Genomic DNA, 11519 nt, shown 5'->3' on the forward strand with positions numbered 1-11519 from the left:
CCTAGATACTGCAATGCAGAATCACACTAGCTGACCAGAGAATCAGAGTAGATATTGCTCCAGTGTGATCTATAAGCTTTGATAATACAGCACAGATGATGATGCTGGGATATGTCAGGAAATCAGCTCAGATTGCACCAGGGGAGGTTTAGGTTGGACTTTAGGAAAAATTTCTTCACCAAAAGGGTTATCAAGCATTGTAACAGGCTGCCAAGAGAAGCGCCTGAGTCACCATCCCTGGAGGTATTTAAAAGACATGTAGACGTGGCATTTAGGGACATGGTTTAGTGGTGGACTTGGCAGTGTTACGTTTATGGCTGGACTCAATATTAAAGTCTTTTGCAAGCTAAATGATTCTATGATTCTATGTGTTAAAAATCTCTGAAGAGATGAAAACTCCATAATGGATGGGATGAACTGTCTGTAATGGGATGACAAGCTAGAGACTATTAGGTCTTGTACAACTGGCTCTAATACAAAGGGGACCGAAGTGGCACTAGAAGAAACCTTGCTGGCAAGGAGAGAAGAGCAGGAACAAACCAGAGTATCTGCAGTTAGAGAAGTATGAGTGGGTGTGCAGGGCCACATTCCAAAGAGAACCAGTTTTGCTGTCAATGAGCCATAACATCTCAGCCGAGCATACTGAAAATATTACCCGAAAAAAAAGAGGAAAAAAATCAAGAACTACTTGACAGTTTTCCATAGAAGGGAAATTATTAATAAGCACTAAAGGCCTGTCCCGGAATTTCAACACATGGGTTACAAGCTATGTCTCTGCTCTTGACATTTTGTTTAAAAGCCTGCAATACAATTTTATGTGCTACCTCAGAAAAGTCACAAGACAGCAAACTCCAGCATATTACAGGCCTCTAAGTTGATAGCAAGTTAAAACCCATATGGAAAAGAGGCCTGCAGTTTGCTTCAACAGATTCAGAACACAATCAGGTGGATTCCTACCCTCCCCAAAATTTATTCTAAGATGAAATGTTTATCATCTCTGCAACAGTGGTTTGTACAAAGAAAAAAAGTGGGTTGTTTTTTTTTTTCTCAGGAGTGGCATATGTGCTGTTTGCATAGCAAGTTACAATGAGGACAGCAACGGTCATGATCACATTCCAATGGTGTTTGCAGCACCTTCAGTCAGATAAATGCACATGGCAGGCAGCGTTTCCACTAACCACCTTGGCGTGCCGAGTTTCCACCAACCTCCTTGGGGCCAAGCACAGTTTCACAAGCCATAGCAAAAATGAACAAGAAAGTTCTCAAAACTTGAAGAAAGGCTATCCAATATGTTATTTGGAGAAAGTTAAAACCTATTTCCCCAAAACAGATAAAAAAGATCTCAGCACTCAACACAGAACATCTGAAGATTTCCACGCTGATATTCATGAAGAAGACTCTGTGGTTAGTTGACACCTTCAAAAAGATCAGCATTATTCCTTGCTGCTTATGTGGTTCATGCAACATGCAAGCTATAGGTATACACCTTACTGATAGTCACTCACAAACAACAGTCTCAATACCTACTGTCTTCATTGGTACAACAGCCAGGAACACCACCTGTGAAACAGACTGCAGCCTTACACCAAAAATGTGCTTTCCGATACTGAACTGGAGGCTCACAGACCCTGTAGTGAACTACAGGTTCACTAAACCATCACTCACCACTGCTTTTATTGCCTTAGACATCTTACTGGGATATTCCAGCATTGCAAGAGTGAGGAAAACTTTGCATGTATTCACTGCAAGAATTCCCCTGCTTCAAATGCACAGCCATTTCTTGGTATCCAAAATCCACTAGGTACGGCGAAGCAGCGAGCGTACGTTGCCTGTTCTGCACCCAAAGTGTCAGTCTATCAAGAATCTACAGCAATTCTCAATACTGGCAAAATGACAGAGACAGTAACTCTGTTCTGCCAGGTTAGCATACAGAAGTTCCCCCTGTGACCTGTCAAGACCTCCAAGGTTCAGAAACAAACACAGCATTGCTTGTGCATCTCCACTGCCTTCTACACATAAAGTCCCCCTTCTGTAAAACTTCATCCAGGCCTGAGGTCTGCCACCAAATAGAACAGACTCAAACAGCGAGCACATGCAGTTGGGAGTCAAACACGTTGGTGGATTAAGAATACTGCTCCCCAGAAACAATGAAGCTTGCTGACAAAATGCTAAGAAATAAGTGCTAGAGCAGTTCAAATGAGAAGGGCTTAGCTCTATAATTCACATTGAACTGACGACAAAACTAAGCACAACCAACAAAGTCCTAGCAACGCAGGCATTGATCACGTGAACCTTTGTGACATGAATGTTCCCAGGTAGATTTAATGAGTCTCAGAACTACCATACAACTTGATAGAATTTATTCACATTCTAATTCACTAACATACTGAGTTCATTTTATACCAGGAAGAAGGTCTGTGCACCTCTTCAGTTGCTAAAGTTTTGGACTGTTGCCCCAGGGTCACATTTGTCTATCAAAACACATACAAGCACCCACTTAGGCTCCCACTTTTCAGGGCAGGTTTCACCAGTCAGAATGGCATGAGCCATTCTAAAAGATGAAAAAAAATAATCCTATTTTTAGAGTTTACTGCAGATTAAAGAAGGATATATATGTATTGAACCCCCTCAAAACTGTAGCAGCTCTTCCTATGCACAGAGGTAAGGCTGTTGGTCACAGTTGCAGTGACTGTAACTACTACCGCCAGCCTCTCTGCCTAGACTAGTTGTTATTTGCATCCAGTGTAAATCCAGAACACACATGCAATAAAGCTGTCGGATGTATGGATGATGGATCCATGTTATGCAGACTGTAGCTGAGATCAGAATCAAACTGGTCAGTACCAAGGATGTTCTTATTTTTCTATTCAAAAAGTTACAACCGTTGCAGGACAGAACCCATAACAACATTTGTATAACCTGTGGGGTGGGGTGTATCTCAGGTGATATAAGAAGGAAAAATAAAAAATGGTCTGTGCGATTCAAGAACTCTCAAAAATACGGGTTTTCCATTGTACAGTTCCATTACTAAAGAAGACATCTAAGCCTTAAATTAATAATTCTTTCTGCATATAAAAAACCCCACAACATTACAGCAGAAAACAGAATGACATGGCTTAAACTGTGCAGAACATCCATTCCTCCACCATGAAAAAGCACACAGCAAAATAAGAACATGTAGCATTTTGCCATCAACAAAGCTGCCTACATAGACGCCCACTCTTCCTTATTTTCCCTGTAGCATATTCTAATTCACTCATCTCCTTCTGCGTCTTTCTCACAATTACTGACTTACCTACTTTCTATACACCTTCTTCGGACTTATTTTCACAAGAAAACTGACCATGGAAATAGTCAGTTCAGAATATGTCATCCATTTTAATTTTTCCCTCTCCCAGTATATTTACATTCCAATAAAAATAATTTCCCTGAGAAACAGAGAGATTATTCCAGGGTATCTGAAATCTGAAATAACTAGAGCAGGATAGTTATTCCGCAGATCTAAGCTTCACGCTGTGATAGATTCACGCATTTGGTCCCACCTCCTAGTAAGGAGCTGGCAATTACTGCATTCCAGTGCAGGACCATGGATTTTTTCCAGCTCCCTTACTCCACATGCCAGTTACAGCTGATTGTTGCAGCTGAACCAGTAATGTATTTTTGCATCAGATGCACAAGAGCTAGATATACTACATATGAAAAAGCAAACCTGCAGTATATTTTGCTTTTTCTGGAGATGAGAATTATTGCTCTTGACAATCATGATATTTAAGGCTCTGCTTTACGGACATCCGACAGGATTGTAGATTTACAGATCTAAACGTGTAAGAAATGCACAGCATTTATTACCTACGGTGATACAGGGACACGTCCCTCTACAGTTTTTAGATATTCCTCTGTTTTGTGTGAGGAAACAGCAAATAATTAGAATCCTATGTTGCTTTTGTGCCCTTTGAAGGATTAGCCTCTCTCAATTCCTGGACAATATAAACATTAGGTACCCTACTCTGATTAGAGCTTAAACACTGTTTAAATCAGACACATCTCCAATGCATCGCCTCATAAAGCATAATCTGGCATTATTCTGAAATTATGTTATGGTGCTAGTATGCAGGAATCTTCTATTTCATCCAGTTCATCAGATACACTGTCTCCATAAACATATTTATCTGTATGTTAATCCTTGAAGTATTTTCTGAGTGCACATTTGTGAATGCACACAAAAATTCTCTGCATTTACTGTTTTTACTTTTAGAAACCACTGCTTTGTTACCCAATAGCTAGATTCCTAATAACTAGCTAAATAGATAGACTAAATCTAGCTCAGATATATCTAACCATGGTTGTGGTCATGGTTCCCCACTGTGATGCAGAAATAGCCATCTACCTTCTAGACCAGAAATCATTTAGGAAAGAGTAAGGTGAAAATATGGGAAAAAGAAGTAGTCAAAGAAAAATCAAAATATTTCAGGCTTTCTCACACGGTGGAAAATATAAAAAAAATATTCTGCAAAAAACAATACATACACAGAATATTTGTTACTAATATAAAGGCAGAGATGGTACAATTAGCTGAGTGCAGGAAAGCTTTGGTTTTTTCTGCAAGAGGTAGTAACAGCCCTGACTTCCTGGCTGGGAGAACGTAGAATCTAAAAATACTGAGAAATTGAACACATGATGGCAATCCATTAAAAACAAACAAACAAACCAAACAGACAAAAAAACCCAAACCAGAAAACATTCATAATGGGATATAATGTTGTGTCAGGAATAAAAGAAATAGCCCTAAAACATTCACTTTTCAAGGTAACTCATTGCAGAGAATACAAGTTAATACCAATCAACAGTGAAACTGGTTTAAAAATACAAAAAGGCTCATCTAATCTTCCCAGTTAAATATATACATCTTGAGTTCTGGAGCAGATTTATCTTTGAGACTTCAACCCTTCTTACAAATGCAGTTTGAAATTGGCCAACAAATGCAAAAATTAGTCATAGGGGACTAAGAGACAGCAGAAGCATTTAAGCCTCATTTCCGTAGGAAGCCAGGCTACAGCAAATGTAATTAAAGTTTTTAGTAAGAGTTTGCCATTTTACTAAAAGACTCAGAATTACCAGAACAGACACTAAGTGTTTGGGCACAGCGTCCCATCCTACCTCCCCATCGCATGTGGTAGTGGCCAAAGCCTCATGCAAAAGCTAATAGGATGATTATCTTGTAGAAGGATTATGCTGCACAGAGAAGCTGAAGTCTGCCTTTGTGAGAATTAAGTCCATCATCCTTATTGGTCAGCTGAATTATTTTCTTTTGCCATAGTGCAGAGAGGTTTTCACTTGGATCTTTCTTAAAATGAGTAAATCTCAAAGAACATTGATATAAGAAGCTGGGATAAAATGCACTTGCAGGTCATTCTTTTTGGTTTAAGAAATTGGGAGTCCAGGAAAGGGTATGAGAGGAAAAATGACTAAATTCTTCTTTAAGAAATAAAGGTCTGGTACACTCAATTAGCAAGAGTATAATTATAATATAGTCTATACCTAACAAGTTTAGCAATGAATGATTAAGACACTATCTGTTCTAGGGGAAATGCCAAGATGTGACTCAGCGTAGATCAACATAAGGTAAAAATATTGTGAAAGTGCTGCTTTACACCTTGATGGGGAGAAAGCTGTGTTCTTGGGGTTTCATCTCTCATTTCTAAGCAATTTAGAGAAGCAACACATCACAACGCACCCTCTCCATCCTGATAGGGACCACAGCGTGTTTACATCCAGATAGTGCAGAAAGAACTACAAGAAGGAGTTACTACAAAATCATAGAAGTACTTGTATCTCAGAGATTCAACCAGAACAGGAATCACTATCTCAAAAAGTAAAACCTCCACCCCAGAAACATGCCCAGATTAGACTCAGGATACAAGTGCATCACGTTGCACAAGTATTTATAAAGGTAGAGAACAAGCTTCTTCAGAGAATTAGTAGTTCGCAAGAAAAAAAGGCTTGTACTTTTATTTGGCAGTTCAAATGCAAGCTAGTGAGAAGAAATGCAAAATATTTGACAACACTTTCTTAGCATAAATAGAAGCATTATGGTGCAGTAAATAAACTGCTACCAGATGCTGGATACTGCTCTAGATAAAAGACAGAAAAAGAAGATGAAATCTCAGCCTCATAATCACTGACATTTTGGAAAGTCTTATTAAAATTTGTGTACTTTAGACAGATAAGATGTTCCACATTCTGATCATTAAAGAAGAGAAATACAGTAATTTCGGAAGAACTCAAAGAAGATTGCTCTGCAGTGGCTCAATCTTATTCTTACCATACAAATAATACTAATAGCAGTAATAAGACTTCAGTTTCAATTACATCACCATGCCACTTGGCTCACTTCATCTTAAAATACATAGATAATATTAAGATTAAACTTGAGTGCATTATACTCACAGTGGAAAAAAAATCACCTCCTCACCCGTGTAGCATAGTCAAAGCAACCAGATAAGCAGACTGTGCCCATAATGAAGGCTGACAACCACATTTACCTTAGCTAAAGGGACACCATTTATTAAGGTTACACCCAGGAAGCCATGCATTTCATCTGCAGCACATGCTGAACATCAGCACCAAATCAAAAGTGAAACTGCAAAATACAGCCGGGTGACACTAATGACACTTCCGTACTGAACGGAAAGTTAACAGCTATCGTAAGAGCAACTAAAATGTTCAATACTAATGTCTTGTCAGAGACAACTGAAATGGAGGACAACTGTTAGTTATACAAGAGGATGAAAGTTAAGGCAAAATGGCACTGAGAAGCATGGAAAATATACTTTCTGAAACAGCTCCCGTTTTCCCTACTTTCAAGGTAGGGTGCTAGAGAACAGGCAAAATACTGTTAAGATGGACTGAAAACAAGATGATAACAGAGCAGAGAACATCAAAGAGTTACAAGAGACAACTTGATCCTCCTACAGTTGCGGCTACCTCCAGCATATAGTAGGGAACAAGTAAGCAACACATGAACAAATACACATTGAGCTGATAATATAAATAGCTCCCTGCTTAATTTTACACTGATTACAGAATGCCACCTCACAGACTAAATATATAGCTTTTTTTAAAACATCTGCAAGTAATATTTACACAAAAGTTCTCTTATCATCAGAACAAAACAACGATACTCTTCAACCATCTTCCACTAAAAACAAAGCAAAACCAAAGCAAAGCAAACCAATGTGGGCTGTGCTTTTGGAGGAGGACATAACCAACATCAAAAAGTCTATTTGCTATTTCTAAATATCTCACCATTGAAACAATTTTTGCTTAACTTTCAGACTTTCACTTCTAGAAACTGGTTTCAGTTAATCACGTTATTCACCATGTTACTAGGACAGCACTAAAACAACCACATGTGCGTATGCTTATATTTTTATATAATGTGTACTAGGCACACCTCTCTTAAAACCAGAGGATAGAAAGATAAGTTATAAATTGCCACTCTATCTTTCTCTTTATTGACATATAATTTCCCATTGTGAACTATTAACAAGATACATAGTGACTACAAGTTTTTGTGCCTAAAAAAACCAACAAAAATAAAATAACAGGAAAAGCAACATTTCACACTGTATTCCTCATTACATCAAGACCCTTATCCACTCCTGTCTAACTTAAACTAACAGCTGCAGGTGGGAGCTTCACAAATAAAGTTGGCTCTTCATTTGCATTTATTAATGTGTTTGAGAGCATATATGGTAAAGAAAAAAATGCGTCAAATTCAAAAGTAGCCGTGGAACAAAATGCCAGAACTATGAGCCTGGTGTTGGGTAAAGGGTAAAAGGGGGAGACTTCACCTATCACAGCACATAGCAGAAGTTTCTCTTAAACTGCCATTCTTATTAGACAAACAAAGAGACGGAATATTGCAAGTGAGGAAGTAAACAATTTAAAGTTTGGGCAATCTTAAAGACAGGCCTACAAAAGCATTCCATATGCTAAAAAAAAATCTATGATTTATAATAATGTGTAAAGGATGAAAGTATCATTGCAAAAGAATGAGTTAAAAATGAGTTTAAACTACTAGTACTACAATTCCATTTTGCCCCACTGAGAATGAATCTATACGATTTTTATGGAACTACTATAGATATTTTCCTTAATACTGAATTTAGGGCTAATAAAGTTTTATATTTTGAAAAATCTTAGCAAAAGTTAAAAAGAAGTAAGTTACAAAATTTGCATACTGGGGGAAGCCTTCCCAAGATGGAAAAAGGTGCATTTTTAGGTCATGAGTTGTCCATGTTTTATTGTAACACGAATAATCTATGAAACAATAACTATGAAACTGAATAATGCAGAGTAACATTGGAATAAGTACAATAAATCAGCAACTGTTCTAAATATGGAACTTTTTTAATGAAAAACAAAAGAGATGGAATGTGTTTGTGCATATCAGTACACGAAGCTGCAATTAAGGCTGCATGTTGTCCCTTCAAAATGAAACAGAATAGAGTTAGTGAAAGTTGAAAGAAAAAAAAAGTCAGGATTATAGACAAGAACATGAGGAAGGATTTAATGGTTTGTTGACGGCAGAGCAACTGTAGCTCAAAATTAATAAATGAATAGATAAATTGAGAGGCAATAATCAGTGGTACATGTCCATATATCTTCTTACAGGGTGGCAGCATGCAACTGACCTTGCTTCTATACAAAGAGGCAACCCAGCCTCACCTTCTTCATTATTTTCTGTCCCCTGACATGTATTTCTGCCTCCAGCTGGCCTTATGCTGTCTAGAGGTGTGGCCCAGACCCATTTATTTCCTCAATATACTTGCTAGTCCTGTATCTCCTATTTTTTATCATATTCTAATCAAAATGTTCAACAGGAAAAAAATTAATCTATACAGGAAAATAACTACAAACATTTCAACAGATAATATTTAAAAGCAGAAATTCTGATGGGGCTGGAGGAAACCACAAATGCACATTTGCAGGGACACAAATATACTAATTATAGGAAACAAAAAGCGAACTTGATTGAGAAGGACCTCTAAGAGTAAAAGCATGATGAGGAACCTCTATTCTATCACTGTGTTTTGAGATTAACATTTTAACAGAGCACATCTCTTCAAATTCAAGCCTTATTTTTACCTCAGGTTCAACCCATAGCCTCTTTTGAGGCTATTTCCAACTCTTATGTTCCCATAACAACAATCTAAGACACATATATTTAAGCGGAGAGTGAGCACTGCTACAAGCATTTCCAAAAAGAAAAAAAAAAACACACCACAAACCCAAAACCTCTTATCTGCGTGCCAGAGAATTTAAACATGTTGAGCAAATCTCTATGTCAATGGCCTCTTAACAGGACTAGTATGTCATCACGTAGCAGACTTCAGCCCCAGTGCCTCAGTGAAGGAGTCCTAGGAGGTGGCCTCCTTAAACTTGTAGAGCTCTTCTCCAAACAGTGGTCCCTCCACCCATAAGGTGAACCACCTCTTCTAGAGGATCCAAGATTCTTGGCCCTTCTCTTTAAGACTCCAACATATGGAGTGACTTCACATTAACATCCTTAATACCTGCACCCCTCCAAAGACAAAAACAACAAAACCAAAAAGACCCCACGCTACCTCATGTGCAAGAAACAAAGTCATCCCAATGGACTGAGAAATATAAACAGAGCAGAGATTGAAAACAAATTTTCTAAGCCCTACAGAATACCACAGCTCCTCTATTACAATAACTAATTTTAGCATTATTAATAACAAGGTATGTATATTTTCCATGCAGAACAAAAGCACCATCTCAAAAGATAATTAAGTAGAATTTAAAAATCTTCATAAAAACTGTCCTGCCTAAATGCACCATGAATTACCGTGTCTTTACAATCAGAAAACATTTCTTTTCAGCAGGCTGTGGAAAACCAACACAAAACGTATTAAACGCCTAGCCATATAAAAACTGAAACAGAAACAGACGTCTCACAGAGATGAAACACAGAAGACCCTAATAAGCATTACAGAATCCCATTCCTGCATAAATACACCTGCACATCATGCTTACTGTCAGTGAGACCAGTCATGTAAGAAAAGACATTAGTGTGTATACATGATGGGTCCTAAGCATAAGGCAGGGATCTCAGGGAGCAAATGGAATCTTGAAATGAAGTGGGACCCATTTTCTTCCCCCTCACAAAAATTCCTAGGATTTCTTTCTAATAATCATGTGAATTTTAAAAATAAATAAATAAATAAAACAAATACCATCTGTTTAAATTAACATAATTCCTTATGATTGTTTGATTAGATAGTGTGGTACATGGAGTCATCAGTCAGGCTAGTAACAGATGACTGGTAATCTGTAAATACCTAACAAAAATAATTCTTGCTTGTTTGTTAAACCTGTGTCCATCCTCTCTCTAAATAGAGATCCTGCAAACCTGCAGTGACTCACAGGCCTGACAGCTGCTTTAAGGGCCGAGGTAAAGAACTTTTCTCAAAATTTCACCCATTCACCAGGACAAACCAGCCTTAATGGGCAACCAATAACTAAAGATTACACTGTGTACAGATACTCCTCTCATCCAACCCTCCGGAGTGATCTGTTTTGCAGTGTTGCCATAGAAAATGGAAAGGAAGCCTCCAATTAGGGAAGAGGTCACTCTTAAGCAGCGATATTATGTAAATATCAGCCAGCCAGCACCCTGCAAAAAAAAAATAATAAAGGCCTCATCCCGCAAGCCCTCCAAGGGCAGGCCTCAGATGTGCTTTTAGAAAACGCATGCTAGCAGGGCTGGGCTTGGAAGAGCAGGTCCGACCCCCCCGCAGCCTGCCGGGGATGCCCGCCGGGACCCCAGGTAAAGCCCGGGAGGAGAGGAGGGTGGCGGAGCCTCGGCCGGAGGAGGGGTGGGCGGAAGACAGGGATGCGCTCCACCGTTATCCCACCCTCCCGCAGGTACCGGCGGCGGGGAGGCCGGCAGGGATGGAGGGGTGAGCATGGGCAGCCCCTCGGTGGTCGGGAGGGCTAGCACGCCCGCGGGGCCCGGGGCTCTCCCTTCCCCACCGCGGCCGCGCCCCGGCTGGCTGATGGCTGCGGGGGAGTTGCGGGAGGGCCGGGGAAGCCCGGGCGAGCTGGCCCCCTCGGCGAGCAGGAGCCGCCTCTTCCCCGCCCGGCGACAGGCAGCGCCCAGCCCCGCCAAGGACCGGCTGCCCTTCCCGGGGCTTCCTCGCCCGTCGGGGCGAGCGGAGATGAGCACGGCCTCGCCCCACCCCGCGCTGCACTTTTTCCCCCTCAGGCACCTCGCACGGTCAAAGTCTCCGAGCGCGGCCGCATCCTCCATCCATCCATCCATCCATCCATCCATCCATCCATCCATCCATCCCCCACCCCGTCCTCCGCGCCGCCCCCGCATCGCCCACTCGTGCCTCACCCACGCCGCGGCCGGAAAACGGCGGCAGGGCCCCGCCGAGCCTTTGCCCCGGCTTCTTCCCCGGAGGAAGCCTCGCTGGAGCGATGCGGGA

Source organism: Rissa tridactyla, chromosome 5 (assembly GCF_028500815.1).
Source record: "Rissa tridactyla isolate bRisTri1 chromosome 5, bRisTri1.patW.cur.20221130, whole genome shotgun sequence".
In the NCBI taxonomy this organism is placed as follows: domain Eukaryota; kingdom Metazoa; phylum Chordata; class Aves; order Charadriiformes; family Laridae; genus Rissa; species Rissa tridactyla.